The sequence below is a fragment of the Peromyscus californicus genome, unplaced genomic scaffold, assembly GCF_007827085.1.
Source record: "Peromyscus californicus insignis strain IS unplaced genomic scaffold, ASM782708v3 Scaffold_22__1_contigs__length_63687245, whole genome shotgun sequence".
Classification (NCBI taxonomy): Eukaryota; Metazoa; Chordata; class Mammalia; order Rodentia; family Cricetidae; genus Peromyscus; species Peromyscus californicus.
Window position 1 is genome coordinate 28,164,761 of NW_026294525.1, and position 17,512 is coordinate 28,182,272.

Consider the following 17,512-nt stretch of genomic DNA (forward strand, 5'->3'; position numbering starts at 1 on the left):
AGGAAGTGCACGCTAATGGGAGTGAGGCCAGTTGGATTTGGAGTTTCTGGCTCAGAGAAGAGGCACTTGAGCAGGGAGCTTTCCTTTAGAGGTTTTTCTTTGCTAAAGGAAACTTCCCTGTTTCCAGAGCTTTTCCAGGTCTACTGTTAACCAAAATTATCAGTCCAATGTAATCATTATGCCAAAAAAACAAACCTGGGGTTTCATATTCTTATCTCTAACAGTGTTTTGGCTTTGTGTGTTCTAAATGCTGTCATCAGCCACCTTCAAAACACAGAATAGTATATATTCAGTATATATCAAAAAGTGCTTCTTACCGATGACTTAGGAGCTGGCCAAATGGGCTGCAGCTCCAGCTGCTAAGGGGAAATCCCTCAAGCTCAAGAGTTTGAGGCCAGCCTCAACCGCTTAGGAAGACCCCATCACAGATGATGCTGATGCTGATGACTACGATAACAATGTTGAAAATATTCCATTGGAGCTGGGCGGTGGTGGCGCATGCCTTTAATGCCAGCACTCGGGAAGCAGAGGCAGGCAGATCTCTGTGAGTTCAAGGCCAGCCTGGTCTATAGAGCGAGTTCCAGGACAACCAGTGTTACACAGAGAAACCCTGTCTCCAAAAAAAAAAAAAAGAAAGAAAGAAAAATCAAAAGTATTCAGTTGGTTCTGAATTAGTAAATATTTAGTATTTTGACCAGTTCGGTAGAAGTTATTTCATTGTAGAAATTACATTGTTTTAAATATATACTTATAATATTATAAAGGGAATATTCCTACTTTAAGATATTAAAAAAAGAACTCTATGAAATAAACATTGGATTGTAAGTTGTTTCTGGTTAGCATGTCTTAGTGAGAAGGGAGAAAGCCCTAACAGATGTTCCATGGCTCACAACAGCACCATATAGTCACGTTCCTCTCTCGCCTTCTCCCTCCATAAAGCTGTGTTCTTCCCCTGCCAGGTCCACGCCAGAGTGGGCATGCCCTTCGTTAGGATGCTCATGAGGCTAACATCTGTGTTCTATAGCCATGGGTACCATGAGAGCAAGGATACTGCCTGCTTCTGCCCACCATCACGCCCCTGAGCCTTGCATGTTGTGTATAGGCATTCTGTGAGTAGACAGATAAGGGAAGGACTCTTACGTTCACCCTTCAATGCATGGAGCATTTTCAAAGATAAGAAAACATTTTTTTTTCTTGGCCACTAATAAGAGGGTTGCTTATTATTCCCTTTCTTCTTTACCTTGGGTCATGTATCTGTCAAGTGTTGCTATGATACCATTTTGTAGAATGAGAGCCCTTCATCAGATTTCATAATCCTTAGATAATTATAGCCTTTTAAGAAGCAAGAGTCACAGTAGAGGCATTTATATAATCATGTTGTTTAAAGGACCTCATTTCAAGCTAGATTTGTGTGCAGTGTTTTCCCTAAGACCACAGAGCATTGTTATCTAATTCCCAGTACCAGTTTACTCCTTCATACGCTCAAAATAGCTGCTAACTTATGCCTTCCCAGGCTGGCTTGCTTGCTTTTCTTGGGAGAAGGCAGCATTTTCACGTCACTGTGTTTTAGCAGCACAGGGCTATGTGAAGTCGTTGTTTAAGAAAGAACCCGGACCATTGATGAGCTGGCTCAGCAGAGTAAGAAGCACTTGCCACCAAGCCTGATGGCCTGAGTTCAATCCCTGGGACCCATGTAAAGGCGGAATGAGAGAAGCCACTCCACACAGTCATCCTCTGACCTCCACATGTGTGCTGTGGAACGTGTGTGTGCCAGCGGTCACACGTCGTGCACACATAAACCCTCACACAGTGACAAGAAGTACAATGTTTAAGTTGAGAAAAAGGGATCTGTAGGCTGGACATGCAGTCCTAGCGCTAGGGAGGCTGGAGTAGGGGGATCACAAGTTTGAAGCCAGTCTGAGCTCCGTAAATGAGACCGTCTCAAAAATAAAAGTGCATTTGAGGACCAGATGTGTCTACAGTTCAGGGGTGGACCTAAGAGTCGTGAGACCCTGGGTCCAATCCCTAATACTGGAAAAAATAAATTTACAAGAATACAAGAATGCTTTTTCAAATTTCTTAAAGTGCCAAGTATTTGGGCATTTTTTTTTCTTTCAAAATAATATCACTGATTCCGCCAGTCTCTGGGGCTTTAAATTTGGCCTTAAATATTACAGTTTAAAGCCTGCTTGTTGCTACACGACTATGCCCGCACTCAGGAGGTGTGCCAGGAGGATCATAAGTAGTCCAACTTGAATAGCAAGACCCTGTCCAAAACACCTGAAAAAGAAGTATTACAGTTTAAGATGTATGTATCTTAAATCAAAATATAAATATTAATTCAAATATTAGATTTCTTAACTCATTTCTACTTATTCAAATTTAAAAATTATGAAAAAAAGTCCAGAAACCTTCAGTTCTTAAAATTATTCATGATATTCTATGTTCTAAAAATATTTACAGGATTCTGTAAAGGGCAATGTGCAGTTTTGTATATTTGAAGCATTTGAGGAATAAAAAAAACCAGAGCTGGAAAGTAAATAGTACAGGAAACCCAGTCCTCCCAAAGCACACTGTAAGTATGTCCCTAAGTAGGTCCAGGTATCTCTAAGATGTTCACATTGGCTGTACGTGGTGAACCTTGCCATCATGGTGACGCTTCTCTGGTCTTAACTGGTGCTTTACTGTACAGCTTGAGAGTTTTCCTCATATCCTAAAATTGAAAAGCTGCAAATATGTAGCATATAAAATGTCCAGTTTCCTCCTTGAAGCAAGTAAAAATTCTGAGAACTGAATCCAGGTCCTTTGCAAGAACAGCCAGTGCTTTTAATTACTGAGCCATCTTCCTAGCCCAAGATTTTACCTGTGGTAAAATATACATTCATTTATAATTTACCATCTTAACCAGTTTTAAGCAGAGTTCACAATCTAGTGGTATTTGGTTTAAATATATTCATTTGTAACGTCCCCCATGTCTTCCTGCTCTTTATCTTACAGAACACACTGTATGCCTACTAAACAATACTATCCCATTCCTTTCCTCCACGAACCTCGGGACTCTTGTGTTTTATGTTCCTAAGATTTTAAGCCAAATGTGTTAGTCTGTGACCCATTACTGTAAGGAAATATCCAATATACAGATAAAGTGTAAATACGTGTAAAGTGTAAAGGTTGATGCTCATGATATACAGATAAAGTGTAATACGTGTAAAGTGTAAAGGTTGATGCTCATGATTCTGGAGTTGCTAATCTCAGATTAGTGGTCTCACTGCTCTGTGCTTCTGACTTGTCAGTGCATCACAGGGTGACTGTGAGCAGAGCAAACTTATGAGCCAGCAAGCAAGAGAAAGGCAGCCTTCAAGGCCATGGGGCCAATGACCTAAGGTCCTCCCGTGAGGCCTCAGTACCTAAAGGTAGCACCCTGGGTGCTTTCTAAGATAAAGACCACAAAGCTGGAGCTCCAGTTCCAGGGATCTACTGCCTCTTCTCAACTCTACAAGACGCCAGGGATGCACATACAGTACATGCACAGACATGAGGTAAAACACTCGTGCACAGAAAATAAAATTAAAAACCTTAAAAATTCTTTTTAAATTGAAAAAATAAAGCTCTGTACCTTTTCATAGATTTAGAAATTGACCTCCAACATTATTTATTTTAAAATAGTTTGACTTCAAGGGCCATAATTTTAGAAAACTACATAATGTACAGATGATGTGAATGCATTTGAATCAAAACCTTGAAGTTTTGATTTGTCGTATCATACTTAAAATCTGGGAATGGGGGGGGTTGCCTCCACTTTTTCTAAGATCATGTGTATTAGTTTGTACCCTGGGGTGGTGATGTGTTAAGAGGGGCAGGAACAGAAGACAGTTGTACAGAGTGAGGCCCTGCAGAGGGGCCCTGCTGCAGGAGCAGTATCTCCCCGCTCCAGAGGTTTTTTACAGCCTGAAAAATGAACCATGAAATACAGAGGTGCACCTTTCATTCAAAGCAGGAATCAGGGCTACAAAGTGAGGGGAAAGGTTTTAGGAAAGAATCTGAAATTGAGTTTGCCTTAAAGCTGTCCGTGTGCAGGCTGCTTTAGACAAGGCTCAGCCGAGGCCTTGTGAACATGAATGAAAGCAGTCACATCTGTTGCTCACTAAATTCCCCTTGGAAACTGAGAGCCACTTTTCAAGTGTGGGTGACAGGCGTGTGTGGCCTGTGCATCTACAGGTGGCAGGTGTTTCCATTCCATTTTATAATGGCTTCTGAGAGCTCAGAAGAAGTGGGTGACTTGGTGGCTGCTTTGAAATCATGGCAGTTACTACACATGCCCCTAGATTATGCACTTTCATAGGTTAATAAAAAGCAAATATAATTCTATAGCGTGAGCATTCTGATACCTTGATAACCTTTAAGTATAATTTAAGCATGCTTTTATTGGCTTTGTAGTTCTGTCTGAACTCATGCATTGTTCAATGTCCTGAGAAGGTATCCAGAGTGACGTTTCCAGATTACCAAGAGTGAAAGTGCTGAATCATTGAAGTCTTTTTGTGGAAGGCCTGTGAGTGGCCTTAAGACTATGTACACCCACTTTGTAGGCTGCTGGTTTAGGGACCGTGGAAGCCACTAACTGCTCTTTAATCCAGGAAGCCCAGACTAGTCCTTTTTGCTAAACAATGAAAAATGTGAAATTGAACTAAATTCTGCAATCCAGTGGTGCTAAATGCATCAGAATGCTCTGGGGGAGCCTTTTAAAACACAAGGCTCCCTCATGGGGATTGTAGTTCGGCTGGTCTGGCTGGGACCCTCGAAGCTTCTCTGTGTTAGGGGCCCTCTAGCAATTCACTTTAGAAACAGATGTGCTTTGATGGCTTAATCTGTAAGAACTATTTTAAGTATGACATTAAAGGGGAAAACAAAAGTTTGTATTTGATTCAGAATACCCTGGCAAGAAACTAGGGTAGGAGGTGGCAGTTCTAGGGGGACCATAAAAGTTTCTGACATCCTTGCACACAGGTCTTCAGCATAAGATACTAATGGCTCTCCTGAGGTTTGCCAAGATACGAATGATTCCTGCTTGTGTTGAAACAGCACGACCCATCGGTAAGCTGCCCCAAAAGGCACCAGCGGTAGACACTGAGGAAATGATTGTGGGAAGTGCGTTCATCTTAGTGTCGCTCTGGATCAACCTCGTCGGTGCTCCCTGTTTCGTATCCTGAAATCTAAGTACTGTGTTACCACAGCACAGATGCAGTACCACCAGCGGACTGGGTGTCTTCTAGTCAGGAATCCGTTATTGTGACAAGACAACCAATATAATATACTTGAACGAGGGACGTTTCCTGTTGACTCCCGGTTTCCGAGGCTTCAGGCTGTTTGTGCCTTGATCAGTCAGTCAGTCGGCACCATTGCTTTTGGTCTTGTGGCACGATACATTGCAGCAAAGCAAACTGCTTGCCCCAAAGCGGGAGCCCGTGACAGGAAGGGGCAGAGTTTATAGTTTGCTCTCCCGGGACAGTCGTCCAATGAACTGTGTTTAGTGAGGTGAGGCCCACCGTCTAATGGGTCTGCCATCTCCCCGTAGTTCTGTGGGCTGGTGAACTAGCTTTCACTCTGTGGACCTTCGGCTAATCCACTCTGTAGGCGACATAAGAAAGGCTGATGGCTTCAGGAAGTACTACCCCTAAGACATGCCGTTCCTGCATGGTGATTAGTTGGACCGAGTAGATACTTGGGGATTAACAAAAAGAGGGGAGCTTTCTTTATCTGCCTGAGAGCAGATCCTTCAAAATGAGCTCTGGCGGGTGTCTGATCAGGGAGAGAATACTAACCCTGGATTACCCCTGGGAGAAAACGGGAAGCTGGTGCCACACCCAGACACTGTCATGGGTGGGCAGCTATTTGGTTTTGTTTTTGTTTTTTCGAGACAGGGTTTCCCTGTGTAGCTTTGGAGCCTGTCCTAGAGCTCGCTCTGTAGCCCAGGCTGGCCTCGAACTCACAGAGATCCGCCTGGCTCTGCCTCCCGAGTGCTGGGATCAAAGGTGTGCACCGCCGCCGCCACCGCCACCACTTGCCAGGGCAGCTCTTCTTTTGAGGGCCTGTTCATCTTCCCCCCAAATCACTTACTGTCCCCTGAGTTACCCACGTTCCCCCTCCCCTTCTACTCTGTGAAGCGGGGATATAAACTTCTAGTTCTCACCGTTTGTCTGTTTTAGTGAAATTTTAAAAACTTTTCAGATCAAAGGTGGTCATTATAACGAGCTTCCCTCCTGCACGTAACAGACTTGTGTTCTTGGATCTCTGCCCTAACTCGTCATGATGACGCTTCTCTGGTCTTAACTGATGCTTTACTCTGGAACCTGAAGGGTTTTTCTCATATCCTAAAATTGAAAAGCAGCAAATATGTAACATATAAAATGTCTAGTTTCCTCCTTGAAGCAAGTAAATATTCAGTGTTTTAGCAAAAGAAAGCAGAAAGGTGTAATAACCCTTCATTTATAAAGGAACGTGGCAGGTTTTCTCCCAGGGTGATTGAAAGCTGTGAATCTGCCCTTTTCTCTCCTCCTGTGCCACCCAGGACAAACCTTCTCCTTCTCTTGTCTGTGGCGCCCTCTCCCTGGGTACAGCGCTTGCTCATTGACTAGAATCAGCGTGGGTGTCCTGTACTCCGGAAACTCCCCGTTATCTGTCTCTGTCTCCAACAGAACCTTGCTCCTCTTCCTCCTAGGACTTACCACATTCTGTTTTCATTACCTGCGTATGTCTCGTTTGGAAGACATTAACCTCGGTGCCATTATCACGGTGGCAATACCTGGATTGGTGCCTGCTCATTATACATCTTGCTGTGTGCATACAGGAGTACTGTCCAGGTCTCACCTCCCATCTCTCGTACTTGTCTGTGTGCTACATAGACAGGACGGCTGGCTGGGCAGCACAGGGCGTGTGCTTTGGCCTTCAAGTTCCTACGCTAGCCACCCGAGCTGGGCTGCCCACCTGGCTAGCAGGCCACCCTAACAAAGTGGTTACTAACTGATTCAGTGCTGTCAGTGGAGCCGCCGGCCGCTTCCCACACATGTCCACGGCAGCCTCTGGCTCCCAAGCTTACAGCTTTGTTACTGACTTCCAGGGCTGCATTTGTTTCAGGTCTGTGCTGTTAAAAATGCGGAGAGAGGGGGATGTTCAGTTAGTAACATAATAATATCTTAATTCTATACTAGAAACTTGCTTTCTTTTTTCGTTTCCTTTCCCTTCCTCTTGCCTCCCTCCCTCCCTCCCTCCCTCCCTTCCTTCCTCCTTTCCTTTGTTTTCTTTCTCTTCTTGTTCTTGGTAACAGGAGGAAACAGGGTCTCTCACACATTATACCCCAGGCTGCCTTGGAACTCACTATGTAGCCCAAGCTACCATTGAATTCACAATGAACCTTCTGCCTCAGCCTCCATGAGAACCAAGTGGAATTAGTGGGGAAGAGAAAAGGAAAGGGGCGAGGCGGGGCGGGGAGGTGTTGGTGTGATGATAGAGAAAGCCATGGGGCTTGCTGAGTGTTATTACACATTTCACGAATCTTGTCTACATTTTAGGTATTGGCCTATCAACAGTACAGTTGGACGCGAAGTCAACATGACTCATTTTGACTGCACACAGGTTAATACCGTTCAGACTGAGCAGCACACAGATCAGTCTCGAACAGCTGTGCTCTGTAGCCTGAATTTTGGTAGAGACCATGGCTGGAACATTTACTTCCCATCTACTCTCAGCTTCTCTTTCCACCTGGAGTTTTTTAGTTAAGCAAGGGGTGAGGTGCAAAGGGGTAAGAAAGAGAGAACAAGTGGGGTTTCTGTGATTTTAATGAAGCTCTAGCTTCTAGCATATGATCCGCAGAAATCTAGACCTCTCTGATTCTTAGTAAAATGTGACTTTGTTATGAATCCATCAGTGAATGAAGTAAATACTCTGAGTGAATGTATGCTCGCCTGTGAGTGAATGAAATGAATACTGTGAGTGAATGTATGCTTACCTCTGAGTGAATGAAATGAATACTGTGAGTGAATGTATGCTCCCCTGTGAATGAATGAAGTGAATACTGTGAGTGAATGTATGCTTACCTGTGAGAGAATGTATGCTTACCTATGAGTGAATGAAGTAAATACTATGAGTGAATGAAGTCTTAAAAAGCAGTGAGGGAAATTGTCAACAGGACAGAGCATCAAAACTCAAACCCTATTGTTTCTCTTACCAGAAAAAGCCGAATGTATAACCACATAATTACAAGCCCAGCACTTAGGAGGAAAGGGCAGCAGGAATGCTCCAGTCCAGCTTTGCTCAGTAGTGAGACCCTGTCTAAAACTCTGAAGACAAAACCCAGACAGTGTGTCTTCTCTCAGGCCCTTGGACTGCCCAAGCGTGTTGTTTTCCAGAAAGTCTGAAAAGTAAACATGATGATACCCAGCATGGTAGTATGTACCTGTGATCCAGGAACTTGGGAGGTAGAGACAAGAGAATTGGGAGTTCAGGAATTGTCCTCAGTTACATAGAGAGGCCAGCCTGGGCTATATAAGAGCCATTGTTAAAGAAAAAGCATGACGAATGTAACCCAGTTTTGGAGTCAACCCAAGGTAGATTTTATACCCTGTGCTGATCATTCTTTGTTCCTGCGTTTTCATGTTACATGCAGATGTCAGTTTCCTACATGGCAAGGTGTGTCTACAGGAGCCTGAGTGGACCCCAGAATTATCCAGCTTAGTGCTCAAGTCAGTGCTCTTGACTGGGGTTTTGACTCTGATAGAAAGCAGGAATACCTAAGTCACAGAGCACACAGTGTAGGCCTGTGGAAAGGGATCAGGAGCAATTATGTGCCAAAACTGAAGATAACCAAACGTTTCTTCTGTTATTTCTGCCTTAGCCAGCAGTGCAAATTCCAGGGGAGCCTAGGCTACATAGTAAGACTCTCTGGCGGCAGGGGGTGGGCGATGTACATGAAGTTGGGTGGGTAAGGAGGTATGGATCTGGGAAAAGTTGGGAGAAGGTGAACATGAATCAAAAAGCATTGTATGAATCCTCAAAGAATTAATGAAAACGTTATTTTACAGTGTCAAGTAGTGTTGGGGAGGTGGCAGCGTTGTCAAAATCAAAGAAAACAAGTGATGGTGTTAAGAATAGCTTGAGACAATCCATGAGAGCGGATTGAGCTAACTACGATGGGATTCTGTACGCTGCCGTGACAGTGAATGCAAACCAGTATGCATTTATGAAAGACCGTGGATCTGTGCCGCGTGAACTGTAATGTGAAGTGTGGCCGTGTGATGCTGATGATGTCCCTATCGGTGCGCCAGTTGTGACAAATGTACCACTCTAGTGTGGGAATGCAGACCATGGGTAAGGCTGGGGCCAGGGCGCGTTCTGGTGAACACAGTGCTGCTGCAAAAAAGAAACAAAAGGAGACTTACTGTGGATACCTGGGGAGATGCTGAGGCTGAGGGTCCAGTGGGAGTCCAGAACAAAGTGGCAGGTGTGGAAATGGCCGCGGCACGGGGAAATGCGCCGACCTGTAATTTTACATCGCTAAGTTCAAAGCTTAGTGGTCACCGACATGAATTGGGATGAAATTTGTCTTTCACTACCTACCACTCAATCTTCGTCAAGTTTGTGTGAAATTTATGTAAGAATTTTTAAAATATTTTACTGATTTATTACAGAAGAATAACAATTCTTGTTACTGAGCAACAAGTTTCACTGATTAAACTCTTCCAGCTAATACTCAGGATTTAATTTTTTTTCCAAACTAATATTTTCAACTGAGCCCACTGTTTATTGAGGGCTATTTCCAGGAGTTGTACATTTTTTACTTTGATTACATTTTCACATTTAAGTGTGAAAGCTTTCCTGTTTTGTAACTGGCATAGTAAGTCTGTAAAATGTTGGCATTTTCCTTGAAGTAAATCACTATCCTGGGATAGTAAAAAACCACCCCTTTCACTTTGCTTAAACTAAGTAAAGTCTAATGAAGCTGGATTCTAATTATTTCTCTTTTCCAAGTTATTTAGATAGTTCCTTCTAATTACAGACTGAGCTTAATTGATTTCATCTAATTTTATAACTGTATGCAGCTGTTGACGCTTCGCTGGTGATAATTACACTCTGATTCGCTGTTTCGTGATAACTGGAAACCTTTCCCATGGTTAGGCTCTCTTCCCTTCGTGTACTCTGCCCTGGACTTTGCGTAGTCATACACATAATTCCTGAGGGACGGGGATAATGTGTGTAGCAGCCAACACTGTGATGGGCGTTGTTGCTGGAGAGCTAAGTCACCAGTGAACACGGAAAGGCTTGCGGGTTAGCCTGGCGAATGCCACAATAGGTAGAAAATGTGGTGTTTTATTTAGAGGCTTATCCTATGTCTGAAGGAAACTTTTCCATGTGTTTACTTGTTTATTTTAAGATACAAGAATTTTTCCCTGGAGCTGGGGAGATGGCTGAGTGGTTAATATTTGTCTTGCAGAGAACCCAAGTTCAGTGCTTAGCACTCACATCAGGTGGCTCACAACTACCAGCTCATATCTCCAGAGAATCCAACACTCTCTTCTAGACAAATCAGGCACCTGCACTCACGTGTTCAGTGACGCAAACATGTCTCCACAATTTTTTTTTTATTAATCTTTTTGAAAAGCCTTTTCCTACCTAGTGCGGCGGTACAGCACTTGGGAGGTGAATGCAGGAAGATTAGAGGCTCAAGGTCATCCTTGTCTACTAGTAAACTCAAGGCCAGCCTGGGCTACATGAGACCCCCATCTCAAACAAAAAAAAAAAGTTTTTTAATTGAATTTAAAGTGTGTAAAGTTTAGTCCTGTTGACTCAGTGTCCGGGGGCTCTGTAAGGTGAATCAAGGGGATGTTTTCAGTAGTAAACAACACAGCTTAGTAGGTGATTTCTTATTCCCACAAAATATGTTGAGCATATATGTTCTAAGATACGCTTTCCCTCATGTTCAGCTTAGGTGGCTGTTTCTTGGGCTGTTTTAGACCCAATTGTCAAAACAAATTTGGCGACTGACTTGAGGAGATGATGGGATTTGCACGTCTCGGAGGCGGACAGGCTTGTCCCTCTGTCCCTCTCTGTCCTTACGGATGCCGTCAGCTGGGGCTGTAATGGCCATGTGATTTCCCATACAGTGCAGGCAATATTCTCTTTGTGTTTGGACAGTGGCACTATAATTCCTCACATACTTGCTTGATCATTTGATTTTTGAGTCTCGTCTGATAAAATATTAAACTTTCTTAACATTGACTAATGCCACAAGTAGAAAAATCCCACATCTGGCTTCTTGTGATCTGTTTCAGTCAAAACTAAATCCATACATGATGTTGTATGCCTATAATCCCAGGACTAGAGGGCTAAAGTAGAAGGATCATGAGTTCAAAGCTGGCCTGAGACCCTGTTTCAACCAAGGGCTTAGATTTCTCTCAGGGGAGGGCTCTTGGCTAACAAGTGCAAGGCCCGAGGTTTGTTCTCCAGGTCCACTTTTTTTTATTTATTTAACTTTATTTTATGTGCATTGGTGTGAGAGTGTCAGATTCCCTAGAACTGGAGTTACAGACAGTTGTGAGCTGCCATGTGTGGGTGCTGGGAATTGAACCCGGGTCCTCTGGAAGAGCAGCCAGTGCTCTTAACCACTGAGCCATTTCTCCAGCCCCAGTTCCATTTTTTTTTTAATGTGCTGTAAAATATGAATTCTTACCAAATGAGCAGCTCACTCATTAGACCGGTTATATCAAGCTGTTGAAAGGAAGGCACTTCCATCACGTCTTACGTTCAAAAGTGGAAACAAAGCATGGAAACCCCCCAGGACCTGCAGAGAGAGGCCATCCCAGGAACCTAGGAAGTCACAGCGGGTGTGGACTGTGCAGGCTCAGTCACAGCTTGTCTGGAGCTGTACCGTCTGTAGTGGACGACGGCCCCCAGTGCCTGCTGCCTCCGTATTTTGGCTTTGAGTCCATCAGGGAGACTGTCCCAAGGCTGGCCACGAGGCACTTTGTCTGTATGCTTCCTCTTGGCCTTCCTCCAGCATGCTCATTTAGACGCTAATGGAATAAAGCTTTTAAAGGAGCAGGAAGATCGTTCGTGGTTTCTTAAGGCTGGCAAAAGCTTATTGAGCATCAGTCATGGTATATGGCTCAGTTTTCCTGTTTGAACATGAGGAAAAGATGCAAGTAAACAATATTGAAAAATCACCTGAGTCATTTAAAATGTTTTCTTTTCCTACCAATACATTTAAAGATTGTATGTGCAGCCCTGTCTAATAGTTTTCTAAGAGTTTCTATTTTTCTTAATTTTGGAAAGCTGAAGATAAATTTCTCTTTTCATCGTTTTTTGTTGTTTGGTGAATTTTTTGCTTTGTTTTTGGTTTTGTTGCCTTTTTTTATTGGGAGATGGTGGTAATGCTGATAACCAAACCCAGGGCCTCACATGTGGTAGACAAGGCCCCCTACTCCTGGGCTAACTCTCCAACCCCATGTTGTTCTTCTGTAGTGAAATTCCCTGTACTATTAAAATAAATATGAATAATTTATTTTTAATATTATGATGATTGAGGTTTTTAAGGCTTATTTTTTCACTTGATATCAGAAAGGTTTTTAAGTCTTAGAAAAAGATCCTCTGTCAGACTCCAGAAAGATTGATTATTGGCTTTTCCCAGACCAGCTCATACGCTGAAAACCATGCCAACGTGTTCAGTGTCTGCAGGGGCCCCTGGGAGGTGATTATAGCTGAGCTGAACGCCTTCGAAGCCCGCGCTGGACCAGGCCTTCCTGTCACATCTGTTGCCTGCTCCCCAGGAACAGGGTCACCACATTGGTCTATGTTTCCTTTCCCCACAGCTCCGAGGAGAGAGAAAGCCGGTTTCCTAAGTGTGCAGGGAATAGGGAAAGAGCCAAATGACTTCGTGTGATTTACCACCGGCAAGGCATTGGGGTGCCTTCCTAGACGTTATTTTCACAGCACTGCGTCTCTTTGCTTTCTCTCCAAAAGGAAATGGGGAGACTTAGCTTGAGTGGTATGCCGAGGATTCACACAAAAGGTGATGACTCTGAAATCCGCTGCTGACGTGGAGGTCTCCAGGCACTGGAAGGGTGTAAAAGTTGGGAGAAAGGCCTGAACAAACTTTCCGTGTGACAGAGTTGTGTAAATTGTTAGCGCGTATCTTCCCAGTTCATCCTCCCAGTACCTCGGTGGTGTAGGCAGTATGTCCCCATTAGCCAACTGTCACTTAGCAAATGAGAACCAGGTTTCGGATCCAATTCAGGTCTGCCTGTCTTGTTCTTACTATAATCATCAAAGAAATAGTTGATGAAACATGGACTCGTGTGGTAGCGGAGCACAAAGTTTGATGATTCAAGCCTGGCATGGTGGTGTAGGCCTGTAACCCAGCCCTCGGGAGCATGGCGAACATGGGCAGGAGGAGCCAAGACACTGGGCGTGGCTTGGGCTTTTGAAATCCCAAAGCCCACTCCCAGTGACACGCTTCCTCCGACAAGGCCACGCCTCCTAATGTCTCTTACGTAACGCCACTCCCTAATGACCGAGCACTCAAATATCTGAGCCTCTTGGGGCCATCCTCATTCAAACCTCCACCCTGTGTCCCCGGGCTTGCACAATGGGCACTTTACCCAGTCTCGTTTTTGGTGAGATTTTGTTTTAAAGATTTTTTTAAAAAAATATATGTCTGTATTATATATGTGGCAGGGAGGCAGGGAGGGTGTGCATACGTGTGTGCAAAGGCCTGCAGAGGCCAAAACAGGGTGTTGGGTTCCCTTGAGCTGGAGTTAGTGACAGGTGGTTAAGAGCCACCCAACCGGGGTTTGGAGACCCAAACTCAGGTCGTCTACAAAAGCAATAAATGCTTTTAGCCACGAGCCCCAGTCTTTGTGTTCTCAGGGGCAGCCATGCTAGCTGGCTGAGATGCCGTCTCGATGTAGTTGGTTTCCATTCCTGAGGTTTGTCGCTGCTGTTTTCAATTGTTGTTGCAGAATTGGGAACTTAGGGTCTTCCGCACACTAAGTGCTCTAACCACTGGACCACACCACCAGCCTCCATGTAACAACGTTCACTTCATTTCCCTGATGCCTAAGGCTGTTGAACATGAAATTTATCTTTGACATTTGGCTTTTTGTACAGTAAACAAATTAGAACCAAACAGAAGAGGGGAGCTTTTCTTGGGGCTTATTCAGAAACACGACTCACACCGAACACGGTTGTGGGCCTTGATATAATACTCAGCCGGAGTTGGTATTTATTGTAAGAAAGAAAGTCAATCATCATAGAAAAATAGAATGATGTTGGGTGATGATGCCAAGCAAGAAACAGATGAAAATGTATGAAATATATTTTTAAACCAGTGGTGCGGTTGTGTTCTAGTTATCTAAAAATTGAAGTGATCATTTTTCTGAAAATTTGCAGTCATCTCTTCTCTCCTTCAGTCTCTAAGTGCTGGGATTGCAGGCATGCGCGGCGAAACCAGCTCAGTAGAACACTCTCTTTAGTACATTTAACTTTGTGTATATACATGATTTTCTTAATAATGCAGAAAAAGTTTAAGTAGCCTTCATGATAATGTGCAAACTGTGTGTGTGTGTGTGTGTGTGTGTGTGTGTGTGTGTGTGTGTGTGTGCCAACAGTTGTGGTTTTTTCCTAGGAATCTGCCCATTTTCTCTAATAATAAAACTTCAAGATGGTAACATAAAAGGAAAGGGTTAGTGAGACTTTCTTAAACAGCATGTTATGTGCTGGTAATGACAGTATTAAAAAAAAAATCATCCGCCACTAGCTCCCAGTCCCTGTGGCACGTCTACTTGAGTATTACTTACGAGCCACTTTTGAGAGATTAACTTACTACGTGAGGGAAAGGCTTGCTCTACTGCAGTGAACAACAGACGTTCCCATGACACCCCAGTGTGGATGTTTCAGGGGCTGCCTCTCTAATTATGAGGCTGTAGACCAACCCTAGTCGGTCTGGGCGTCCCCTGCTACATGGTGACCACTGGCCACATGATTTTGAAATAAGTGCACATGGAACAGTATTGTGGAGCCATCCTGACATCTGCTGCTTCCCTGGGTCAGTGTCAGGGCCTGTCCTGGTCCACTTACACTTACCCTGGGTTAACCACCACCACCCCCTTCACCGTGGTATGCACTACACAACATTACCCTTTTCCGACTGGAAAATGGATGCTTAAGTAAAGTTTCCTTAAGTAACAAGTGCTGTTAGAAGCCCGTGATCAAGGCCATCTGCTATTTAACTTTTCATTTACTATCTGCCCATTCTACTGAATCCTCGTCGCCACTGGTGCTGAAGATGGATGCTAACTAAGCCTTTACTGTACTCAAGGTGAGGGCTCTACCACTGAGCCACATCGTCAGCCCTTTCTACTGAATCATTTTCCTCTTTTAAGGGCCATTTGTTTTAACTCATGGTTCAGATGATGCAGAAAGAACCTTTACAAAGCTTTCCAGAAAGTAAGGTTTAAAAAAAGAACTCAGTGTAGAAAGCCCAAGCCACTCCTCAGTGTTTATCTTCGAAGCTGTCACTTAAGGCAGAGAGGTTGTTTGAACCCAGCTAGCAAATTCCCCATGTAATTGAAATATAGCCACAAAAAATTAGCATTTGCCTCGCTCAAAGGGCAGAGATTGGGTCTCTACAATCCACTTGTAGATATGGTCATTTTTTCCTCAGGTGTAGTTAGTTGTACATGCCTGAAATTCCAGCACCTGGAAGATTAAGTCAGGGACAGCGCCATGAGTTAGAAGTCAACCTGGCTTATATTATGAGCACAGTCCAGCCAAACTGGACTCCAAGACCTCATCTCAGAGAACAAGAGAGAGAGAGAAGAGGGGGGGCAGGGAGGAAACACGTCTGGAAAGCTCTTTTAAACTTAGTCGTCATGAACTGTAATTGTCACCTCACTGTTTAGCTTCAAACCCCTTGATCAGATGGAACCCTGCTTTCTAGATAATGTCCTGTTCTGTCCCCTTAGAAAAGGAAATCATAGTAAGATGCCCAAGGATGAGGACTAATTAGGCAGGCTAGGGTGGAGCGGTTGAGTGCCATTTTTAAATAGGCCAAGAGGACTCTGATGTCACAATTGAGCAGAGACACAAAGAAAGTGAAGCACAGACCCAGACGCTGACTCCATCTGGAAGAAGGGTTTGGGAGTACATGCTCAGAGTCTGAGATGGACTATGGAGGCAGTTGGTTCTCTTGGAGCAAAGCAGATTGGGAAGCGCTACCCTATGAAGACCTAAGCACACTGTACCTTCCAGACCATGGTAGAGACCCTGGGTTTTCCTCTGGGTGGAGTGGGAGGTGTCGTTGGAGAGTTTTGAGCAGAGGGAGGGTCTGAAGTATTCTCAGGTGATGACCGATGTAAGGACAGACTGAAGGGACCGTGGTGAGGTCAGCCAAGAGTGAATGACTGAAGACACTTGGTGGAGAGATGGTCACAAGAGGTCAGATGCTTTTCAAGGAAAATCAGAAAGAGCTAATGAATCCAGTGTAGGGAGAAAAAAGAGAAGCCAGGGGGGACTCCAAAGGCTTGGACCTGTTTAGTGGGAAAATAGTATCTGAACTGAGGTCAGGGTTGAAGGTGGAGCAGCCGTAGAAGCAGGAAAAGAGGAAGACTTGGGTTTGGACAAGGTTTCTGAAATTGCAGCAAACATCCTCTGAAAACCAGTTCAGTCAAGTAATTTGTGTGAAACAGCTGTCCCGGACGCGGAGCCTCCTGTATTTCTAAGAACCAGAGAGACGCCTGTTATCTGTGCCCTCTGCTGCTGTTCTAGGATACAGTCCCTGCATAAGAGCCTTTGCTGTGCTGAGGATGCAGCCGACTAGCGCACTTGCCTAGCAGCTGTGAGACAGTGATCTGATACCCAGCACTGGAGACGAAATAATGTTGATTGTCTTTGAGTTGAACTTGGGCCGGCACCTTTCTCAAAACCCTAGTATACATTATCTCCTGGTTCCCTTTTGGTGATCTACGTGGTTACGTTTGTGGACTTTTTTAAATTCCTTGTTTGACCTTTCTCTTTTTTTTCTTTTGCTTTTTTGAGACAGGATTTCTCTGTGTAGCTTTGCACCTGTCCTGGAACTCGCTTTGTAGACCAGGCTGGCCTTGAACTCACAGAGATCCGCCTGCCTCTGCCTCCCGAGTGCTGGGATTAAAGGTGTGCGCCACCACCGCCTGGCTATTGTTTGACATTTCTAAGAACAGAGCTCAAAGACTATTCCCTATAACCTCAGCACCCAGGCAGGAGGATTTTCTCTGAGTTTGAGGCCAGCCTGAGCTACATAGTAAGCACCAGGGTAACCCAATACATACTATCCAAGACTGTCTCAAAACAATAGCAAAAAGACTTAGTTTTCAGGCAGTGCTTCCTGAAGACTGCCTTCTGTATGAAATGTGACAGCAAGGCTGAGTTCCTTCTGGGCCCTGGAACATGCCATTAATACAGGACTGGTCTCTTCTGCTGAGCAGTGCGT

At 44.3% G+C, this 17,512-nt stretch overlaps 1 protein-coding gene across 9 annotated transcripts in view; it reads left to right on the forward strand.

Moving 5' to 3' along the window:
* Positions 1 to 17,512, forward strand: part of Map7 (microtubule associated protein 7) — a 143,392-nt gene that overhangs the window by 71,386 nt on the left and 54,494 nt on the right. The gene's annotated exons all lie outside the window — the stretch shown is intronic.